Here is a 9872-nt window from a genome sequence, read left to right on the forward strand (position 1 = left end):
GAGACTCCGTCTCAAAAAAACAGAAGAAGAAGAAAAAAAAAAGGCTTGCTTCATTTCTGGGCATAAGTGATTCATTTGTCACCCTGGCATCCAAAATATACAAATTCAACATGGAAACATAGGCAGGTAAATGTGCGCGGTTTAAGTATGATGCTCATAGAAAAGTAAAAGCTAACAAGAACACAGCTGCCTAGCACACTTGAGAAATAATGGCATCAGATGATGAAGATTTCCCACGACTGGAAAATGGATTTGGTTTTTGCATTTAAATTTTCAACAACGAGCAAAACCATTTCATCGAAAAGTACCAAGCTGATGACAAATAAATAAATAAATGACAAGGACCACACAGCCTGAGGCAGCTGGCTCAGCACAGCAAAGTCCCCACTGGAAGTCAAGCAGGGGGAAATCTCAGGTCTATGCTTAGCTGGTGGGAAAGGGATCTTCCTGTTGGATTCTACAGCTCAGAAACCAGAGTACAAGCTGGGACAGACTCACCTCACCCCCGCGTTCCCAGCATTGATAAAGAAAACTGGCTGTGATCAATCACCCAGCGCTCCCCTGCACAGTCCTTCTGAGCCGCTGCACATCCGGTACCGCAGAGGGCGCCTCTCACCTCGCGCGAACGCGCTGCCCCAGGATCATGGTGAAACAATATCAGAAAATAAGTGGGTCCTCGGCCAAAGTGTGTGTTGTAACCGCGTGGCCGTGAAGAGTTGTTCGAGTTGGGGAGGCTGCGTGCTGACACGCAGGTAAACGTTTGCATTGAGTAGTTTATATCAACAGGAGCATCTTCATGTAGTAAAACCCAGTCCTTGGATGACGAGAATCCCAAATGCAGCAATGACTAGAGCTGGTGGAAAATTTGTTCAGAGGACAAATTTAGTCTAGAACACATTTTTTGTTCTATCTAAATGGTTTCATCTAAGATAGATAATGTTTATATATTATGTACACGTGTTATTTTTGTGGAGAGTGTTAATATAAAACATAAAGAAGTTTGAAAATTAGTGTAAATATTCAAGTATTTTTAACATCTTAGAGGTATATGAAAACAATGAAAAACCGTTTCTGCTGAGGACAAAAGAGACCCATAGCTTTAAACAGCACCCACAAAACTTTATCCATGGGACACAATCAGGCTCGTCTCCTGTGTCAAATGGCAGACGTGGCCTGGCCCCTGAATGAGATTTGGTGAGGTTTTAGTTTCTGTGAAAAGACTTGCAGAGAAAGGGCATGAACTCTCCCCTCCATAGGCTGGACAATAATCTAGACAACCAACCCTGGAGACCCCGGCAGCCAAGACTATGTACTTTCAGTGTATATATTTAAGGTACACAACATAATGTTTTTGTATATATATACACACACATATATATGTGTATATATGTGTATATATGTATATATGTGTATATATGTATATATGTGTGTATATATGTATATATATGTGTATATGTGTATATATGTGTGTGTATATATATGAAAACAAGTGATTACTACAGTGAAGCAAATTATTCTATGTATTATCTTTGGTAGTTACCTTGTATGTGTGTCTACGTAGTGAGAGTGAAACGGAAGAGGTTCCCTTGTGCCCCTCACAGGGCGTGTGACGGGGGGAGTGGCTTGCTTCTTCAGGCCCCCTCTGCTCAGACCTCTAGGGGAGCATACAGATGGGGTCAGGGTGTGGGGCGCCGGGCCCGCAGCAGTGTCTAGGTGTGGATAAAAATTTTGTCGAGCTTACTCTGTGAACATAAACTGATAAAATAATATAAAGGGACTTAAAAGTAAAATCTCTTGGGAACTAAGAAGCATATTCCCAAATAAATGACTCAATTCGAAGATATAATCAAAAGAAAAATTACAACTTTTAGTAATGAAGAAGAATACTCTTTCTATCTAAAACTGTAGAACAAAGTGAAAGCAGTCCCCCGAGAGGGGGAAAAAGTCACATAAAATATCGTCTTTATTTTCAACAAAACTAAAAAATCAAAGGGAGTTTGTCCTCATCCTAAGAATCTAAAAAATTCCAACAAAAAGTGAATAAGAAATGTAAATTGATATTAAAACTAAAATTAAAAACAAAAAGGTACCAAAAATTTAAAAATTCAACTATAATTCTTATATCAAAGTAATGATTTTTTTCAATATTTTATTGTGGACAGTACAAATGACATAAAACATCCTAACCATTTTCAAGTGCACCATCAGCCTGCAAGTAGCGCTAAGTACATTCACACTATTCTGAAGCCATCACCACCATTTCTCTCAGAGATTCATCTTGTAAAACCGAACCTCTAAACCTCATCACACAACTCCCCATCCCCTCCACTCTCAGGCCCTGGGAAACACCATTCTTCTTTCTGTCTCTATAAATCTGAGTACTCTAGGAACCTCATGTAAGTGAAGTCATATAGTGTTTATACTTATACTTTATGCTTATTTCACTCAGCATAACCTCCTCAAGGCTCATCCATATTGTAGCTTGTGTCAGAATTTCCTTCCTTTTTCAGGCTGAATAATATTCCATTGTATATATTGACTGCATTTTCCTTATCCATTCATTGGTTGACAGACATTCCACATTTTAGCTAATGTGAATATTGCTGCCGTCAACCCCAGGTACAAATTTCCCTTGAAGACACTGCTTTCACTTCTTTCGGGTATGTACCCAAAACATCCCAGTTATACTTATTTGTTCATAATGGCCATCCTAATAAAAGTTAATTTAATTATATTAATGCCTCATGAACTTCTTTAAAGGAAAAAGAGAGAAGGCAAAAATAAACCAAATTATGAGAGAGAAACAAGGAAGAACCATACATACAGAAGTGATTAAAGCAGTCATAAAAATATATATGAAACTTTCTGACAAGACATTTGAAAGTTTAGAGGAAATGGATGATTTCCCAGCAAACTATGTGTTGCCAAAATTCACCCAAGAAGAAAGGGGAAACTTAAATACATCAGTTACCATAAGAGAGTTTAGAAAAAGACACTTAAAAATCTACCATTGAAAAAGGCACTGAGAACAGATGGGTTCCCAGCTGAGGTTTATGTAACATGAATTTTATATAACCTTTAAGAAAGAGAGCTTTTCAAAGTTAAATTATTCCAGGCCTTAGAAAAAAAAGATGAAAGGCCTCCCCAATTCATTTGACAAAGGCAATATAGCTCTTTAAAAAATCTGATAAAGATGGAACAATAAAGAAAAATTGTACCTAGATCTGGTTTATGCATACAGATGAAAAAATTATTAAGTAAGAGGAATTTTATTTCAGCAGTATTTTCCTTTATTTATCTGATTTTATTAGTTTGTATTGGTGTTACTGAGCACCTAAAATGTTCTGTGTACTTTTCTCTGTATCAGAAATGCAGAAGTAGAGTAAAAAGAAAAGTCTCCACCACCCTTCATGGTGCTTCCACTCTAGTGTGAAGCCAGAGACCAGAAACAAACTAAGAAGAAAACACATACCTAATACGTTAAGTGGTGGTAAGTGAAATGGATGAAAGCTGAAATAAAGAACATAGGCAGAGGCCGAGCATGGTGGCTCATGCCTGTAATCCCAGCACTTTGGGAGGCCAAGGTGGGCAGATCACCTGAGGTCAGGAGTTTGAGATCAGCCTGGCCAACATGGTGAAACCCCGTCTCTACTGAAAATACAAAAAATTAGCCAGGAGTGGCGGCGGGCACCTGTAATCTCAGCTTCTCAGAAGGCTGAGGTAGGAGAATTACTTGAACTCGGGAAGCAGAGGTTGCAGTGAGTCGAGATCGCGCCATTGCACTCCAGCCTGGGCGACAGAGTGAGAAACTGTCTCTAGAAATAAAATAATAATAATAACAAAAATGTAGGCAGAGAGTGTGTTGGGAAATTGAGATCACTCAGGTGATGACTGAAAACTTGAAACAGATGAAAGAGCATTGGCTATGTGGAAATGCATGGCTGGGGGCGTGGTGGGGAGACCATTCCAGGCAGAGGGAGAAGACACAGCAGACTCTAGGGGAGAAAGACCGTGTGCTGGATCAAAACAAACCGAGGAGTAAGCACAAGAGAGCTCACCAGAGAGGCTGGGGAACCAGATCATGCGGTACACCTGGGCAGTAGTAAGCCTGCCTTTTAGGAAGCCATAGCAGCCATTCCCTGGCCTCCCTTTCAACAGAATTACTCTTGCTGCTGTATTGGAGGGGGAAAAAATCAGGATAATTTTGCAATTATCCAGACAAGGTTCCTGGCACCTTGGATTAGGGTGGTGACGGTAAAGATAGTGAGAAATGATGTGATATCTTTTTAAGACAAAATCAAGAGGATATCTTAATGGATGAATTTGTGATGTGGGGAGAGAAAAAATGGTAAGAATGACTTCAAGAACTTGGGCTTGAGAAGAAGTCTACATAAGGAAGAATCATAAAGAGAGACTGGAAGACTGACGGATGAACAAGTATGGGTAAGGATGGGGAGAGATCAGAAACTGATTTGAAGACATCAAGATTCTCGTACCTACTAGACATCCAAATGGCATCAAATAGAGTATTAGATGTATGGGACTTGAGTTGATGGGGAGAGGTCTTGTCTGGAAATAAACATTTGGGAGTCTCTAATATAGAGTTATTACTTAAAACTGTAAAATTACATGAGATTTCTAAGGGAGTTTGAATAGAAAAGGAAGATGCCCAAGGAGGAATTCCAAAATTAAGGATTGTTTTAGTGCAACTCTAGAGACCAGAATCCTAATCAGAGGGAGCTCAATAGAGAATGGGGCTGGTCATGGTGGAGCACACTTCTCATCCCAGCACTTTGGGAGGCTGAGCCAGGTGGATCACTTGAGGTCAGGAGTTCCAGACCAGCCTGGTCAATATGGTGAAACCCTGTTTTTGCTAAAAATACAAAAAATTAGCCGGGCGTGGTGGTACATGCCTGTAACCCCAGCTACTCAGGAAGTTGAGGCAGGATAATTGCTTGAACCCGGAGGTGGAGGTTGCAGTGAGTTGAGATCGGGCCACTGCACTCCAGCCTGGGCAACACAGGGAGACTCTGTCTCAAAAAAAAAAAAGAAGAAGAAGAAGAAGAGAGAGAGAGAATGGGAAGGCAGGAAATGGAGAAAGTAAACGCTGACAGCTTGGAGGGTTTCTTCTGTAAGAAAGGCAGAAAAATGGGGCAGAAAAGTAAGATAAAGAGGGGGTTTTATTTTTCAGCCCTTGGAGAAACAGCAGCACATTTGTATATTCGTGGGGAAGATTGATTACTCAGGGCAAGAGAAAGGCATGCTGGGAGCACAGTCCCTGAGCAAGTGGGAGGAGGGGGACGCACAGGTCGCAGGGGAGGCAGCCTTGCTGACAGTGGCTGGAGAGGGTGGAGACGAACACAGGTGATCAGCCTGCAGTTTCTTCAGACTGTGGAACAGAAGGTGACATCATCGACCAAGGGTAGGAATGGGGAAAAGCGTAGGAAGTTTCTGGAAAGAGGAGTGGGAGAGGAAAAGGCTATGGAAGTATAGTTTGATTGGTGGACAGCTTTCAGAGCTACCTAAGGTCTATTTATTTTCCCCCAGCCGCATTCAGCTGGATGGGTGTGGGCATGGAGTAGGCAGAAAGATGAGTCACTCCTTGGTCACGTTGGATCCATTATCCAAGCCTAAAAAAGAAAATTAACACAAAGTGTTAAAAAGATATTTAATAAAATCCTTGTTAGCCATTCTTATGTAAAATTTTAAGTGTACATAGAAGAAGTAGATTTGAATTGCTTGGGCAAAATAATGACTATCTCTATAAAACAAGTGGAATTATTCTTCTAAATGATGAAGTGCAAACTCTAGTTTGATTACAATCATAAATTAGACATGGATTACTACTATTACCATTATAACATTATTTTCTTCAAAGATCTATTTATTGTAATTAGACACAGAGTTTCATAAGTGGGACAATGTTTGCAAAAGATAAAATTGTCTCTTTTTATGACATTATTTTATAACTAGAAAAACCCATAAAATGATATAAACAATTAGAATTAACAGAAGAGCTAGGTAAGGCAGACAGATATAAGATAAATATATAAAAGGCATTAGGGTTTTTTCTAGAATAATAATATAAACAAAGAAAAATAAGAAAAAATTCCCATAATAGTGAGACAAGCATAAGATTTTAAGGAATGAAATTCAGAAGAAAGAAACAGAACCCTTATTAAAAATGATAGACTATCTTATTGAAGAATATAACATATTATATGAATAAATGGAAAGACAGAGAATATTCTAGAATGAGAAGTCTTTGATATAAAAGTGTGAAACTTTTCAAATGTAATATACAATGATAATTATTGTATTAAGTTTCACTTGAATTATATGACCATAAAATTTATAAGAGAAAATAAATGTCAAAGAATAACCAGGAAATTTTTAAATAGAAGCCTAGGAAGGAAGAGATTTGACTTACCAGATATAAGAAAAACTATAGAGCCATTACAATAAAAGTAATGTGGTGTTAGCTGGGAGATATTTAAATAGATGATATGAGACATGAATATATAATAAAGATAGCATTTCTATTTAGTGAGAAATGGATAGACCTTTTAATAAGTAGAATTGGCAAAAATAGCTGCACATCTGGAAAAATATACAATTTGAACACTATTTCACTTCCTATAAAAATAAATTCCAAGTGATTAAACACTTGAATTAATAAAATAAAATAGGCCAGGCGCGGTTGCTCACGCCTGAAATCCCAACACTTTGGGAGGCCGAGGCGGGGGGATCGCCTGAGACCAGCCTGGCCAGTGTGGTGGAACCCCATCTCTACTAAAAATACAAAAATTATCTGGGCGTGGCGGCCAGCGCCTGTAATCTCCTGCTGACTGCTGAGGCAGGAGAATCTCTTGAGCCCAGGAAGCAGAGGTTGCAGTGAGCTGAGATCACGCCACTGCACTCCAGCCTAGGAGACAGAGACTCCATCTCAAGAAAATAAAATAAAATAACACAGTTTTGGAATAAAATCTAAGTGAGAAGAGACAAATTCAGATGGCCCTGAAAGCTCTCCTCTCTGCTTTTGGCAGTTGATTAAGAAACTGCTTCATTAGATCTATGTTGGAGCTCCCTGGATTCTGACAATAGGCATTTGCTGCACCCATTCCCTGTACATACGTAGGTGACAAGGGAATCCATGTACACTCAGCCCAACCACAACTCTGCAGGATGGCAAGGGTCCCATACTCCATCTGTGAGTTACCTTCATTCCATTGACTTTTGTGCACTGGATCTTTAAAGCTGCCTGTATTTTTGTGCACTTTGTGCAACTCTAGGTAATGACACGTTTAAGCTACAGACTTAAGAATACCATTTAACTAAGGTTGGAATCTCAGAAGCTGTATAAAAAAAAATGATGCGCATTCCCCAGCTCACAAAAATAAAATCATTGTGTGATAAAATGTATCACAAAAAAAGTAAATAGAGCAACAATTATTTGAGGGGAAATTGTTAATATATAATCATAAGACGATCTGACAGATTCACTTGAAGGGGATAAATAGTCCAGTAGAAAAATGGGCAAACAGTGTGAAAAGGCAATTCACAGAAGTGCATAGCTAAAGAAGAGCACATTTATGACATTATGTTCAAGCTTACAATAAAGACAAGCAGATTATGGTAACAATAGGCTATCATTTTATACACAAGAAAAAAAGTAACTGCTATTTCTAGCCAAGATACAGGAAGTGGATATTCTCATACATTGGCCATTGAAATGTAAATTATTATAGCTTTTAGAAAAAATTCATTACATATTTTGATCACATTTATAGATTTATGTAAAACTGTATGTGTGTGCTAAAAAAAAATTTAAAAGAGATGAAGGCTGCAGGATGATGAGTGATCAGGAATTCAAGGGTCACACTACAGATTTCTAGTCCTAGGGTAGAAAGACCTGCTCCAGACTGTACAGGGTGGATAAGGTGGAAACTTTTCTAGCAGTTGACTGTGTTCAGTTAGAACACCTTTAGGAACTAGGCAAGGAAGAGAGGAAATAGCAGATTCTTTTGGGTGAGAAGTCCAAGTTAAAATGCTGTTTATCATAAATTCCACTTCTATCTAGGATATACAAAGATGCAAAAACATTGCTCCCACCTTAAAATAAGAAAAAATAACAAGTAACCTATAAAATCATTATTTTTCTTGAGCCCATCTGAGAGCTGAGATGGCAAGAAAACCAAGAAACCTGAAATCTAAGGAAGGATGGGCAGCCCATGGAGAACAGGGATGCAGCATGGTGCCTGGGCACAGGAGGGGAAGGCTGGGACATAGAAGGAGATAAGCAGAACAGTAAAATCCTCAACACAGTGTTAACGCTTCAATGTGGGTCCGTGTGAGAGCACAGAACTCCTCAGAGCCACAGACACAAGAGGAGTTCCAAACCCCGTGCAGGTGCTTCTCCATGGCCCTCCTTTGGGGTTGCTGGCAAGACAGAGGGACAGAGGTGTGCTTGTGGGGAAGGCACAAGGTGCAGTGCCTAAAGCTGCTGGGGGATGGGAGGCAAGACCTGGCACCCCATGGCACAGGTGTAGACCCAGAGAGGGTGGAGTAAGGATACAGAAACAAGACACTGGCCCCAGGGGAGAGGGAGGAAGCCATCCCAGGCAAATCCACTTTACCAAGACGTTGCACTGAGAGGCACAGGAACTTCCCTCTTGGATGAGGGGCACCAAAGATGCAAAGTGGTGTTTGGCTGCCATGAAGAGGTTAGAAGACTTGGGTAGAATCACTGAGACCCAGGCACACTTAGGGCCTGCCTATGACTGAGGCTGAAGCAGAACCATGGAGAGGTCCCTTCTCTGCTCACCCCTACGTCTTGACCAGCAAACTTGGAGCAAGAAGTAGAGCTGTGGGCCAGGAGGGGAGGCCCAGAGTGGCAAAGAAGGTTCACCCATGGAAGGCTGGAAGCTGAGGGTGCAGCAGGACCTGGAAACAAACACCCCATCACTCTAGTCTCACCGTAAACCCAAGATGATTCCGGTAGAAATCAAAGCCAGTGCTAAAAGGAGGGTAACCATAGAAACAACAAAAGACCCAAACACAGCTCAACTGCAGACTAGATTGATGCAACTCCCACATTAACAGCCTAGCTGAAAGGCTGTGCCCATGAAGGAAACCAGAGTATGTCATTCCAAAATATGCCTTTTGACATAAAACGTATTTTTGAGCTAAAGGCAATTAAGAAGCAGCAGACGAAGGAAAAGCTCTCTCTGTCCTTTGCTTTCTACCTAAAGACAGGATATAAATTCCCCTTTACTGGAGACAACTATTATTAACCAGAGCTGGCACCAGAGAATCTGCAGATAAACCTTACCCCAAGGGTTTCTTCCCATCTATTCACCTTCCCACAATTTTCTGCCTTTGGAAGCCTAAGGCTGTTTTTCTTTGTCCTTTCATTTATCTAGAAATTTATTATTCTTGGTTGAAGATGTTATATGAGTCAGACTTCTAAGCCATTGCCTTAAGTTACCTTTCACTGGGGTTTCTCCGGTGTCATGTGTGCTGTATACATTAATAAACCTGCTTATCTTTATTTTGTTAAACTTTGTTTTATTACAAGAGTCCCAGCTATGAATTTATGAGGGTTGAGCAGAAAGTGTATTTCCTCCCTGACACCCTTGTCAAAGAATAAATAATAATAATCTCCGTATTACTCTTCTACACATAGTATCTGACATTAATTAAAAGTGATGAGCAAAAAAAGCAAGTGAGGGAAAACAAAGCATGTTCAAGAGACAAAATGATCAATAGAACCAGACTCATAGGTGGCCCAAATATAACTGTGAGACAGAGATTTGTTAAAGGCTGTAATAGAAAAGGTGGACAACATGTGAAAAGATGAGGAATTTCAGTAG

The sequence above is a fragment of the Papio anubis genome, chromosome 11 (genome assembly GCF_008728515.1).
Source record: "Papio anubis isolate 15944 chromosome 11, Panubis1.0, whole genome shotgun sequence".
Lineage (NCBI taxonomy): Eukaryota > Metazoa > Chordata > Mammalia > Primates > Cercopithecidae > Papio > Papio anubis.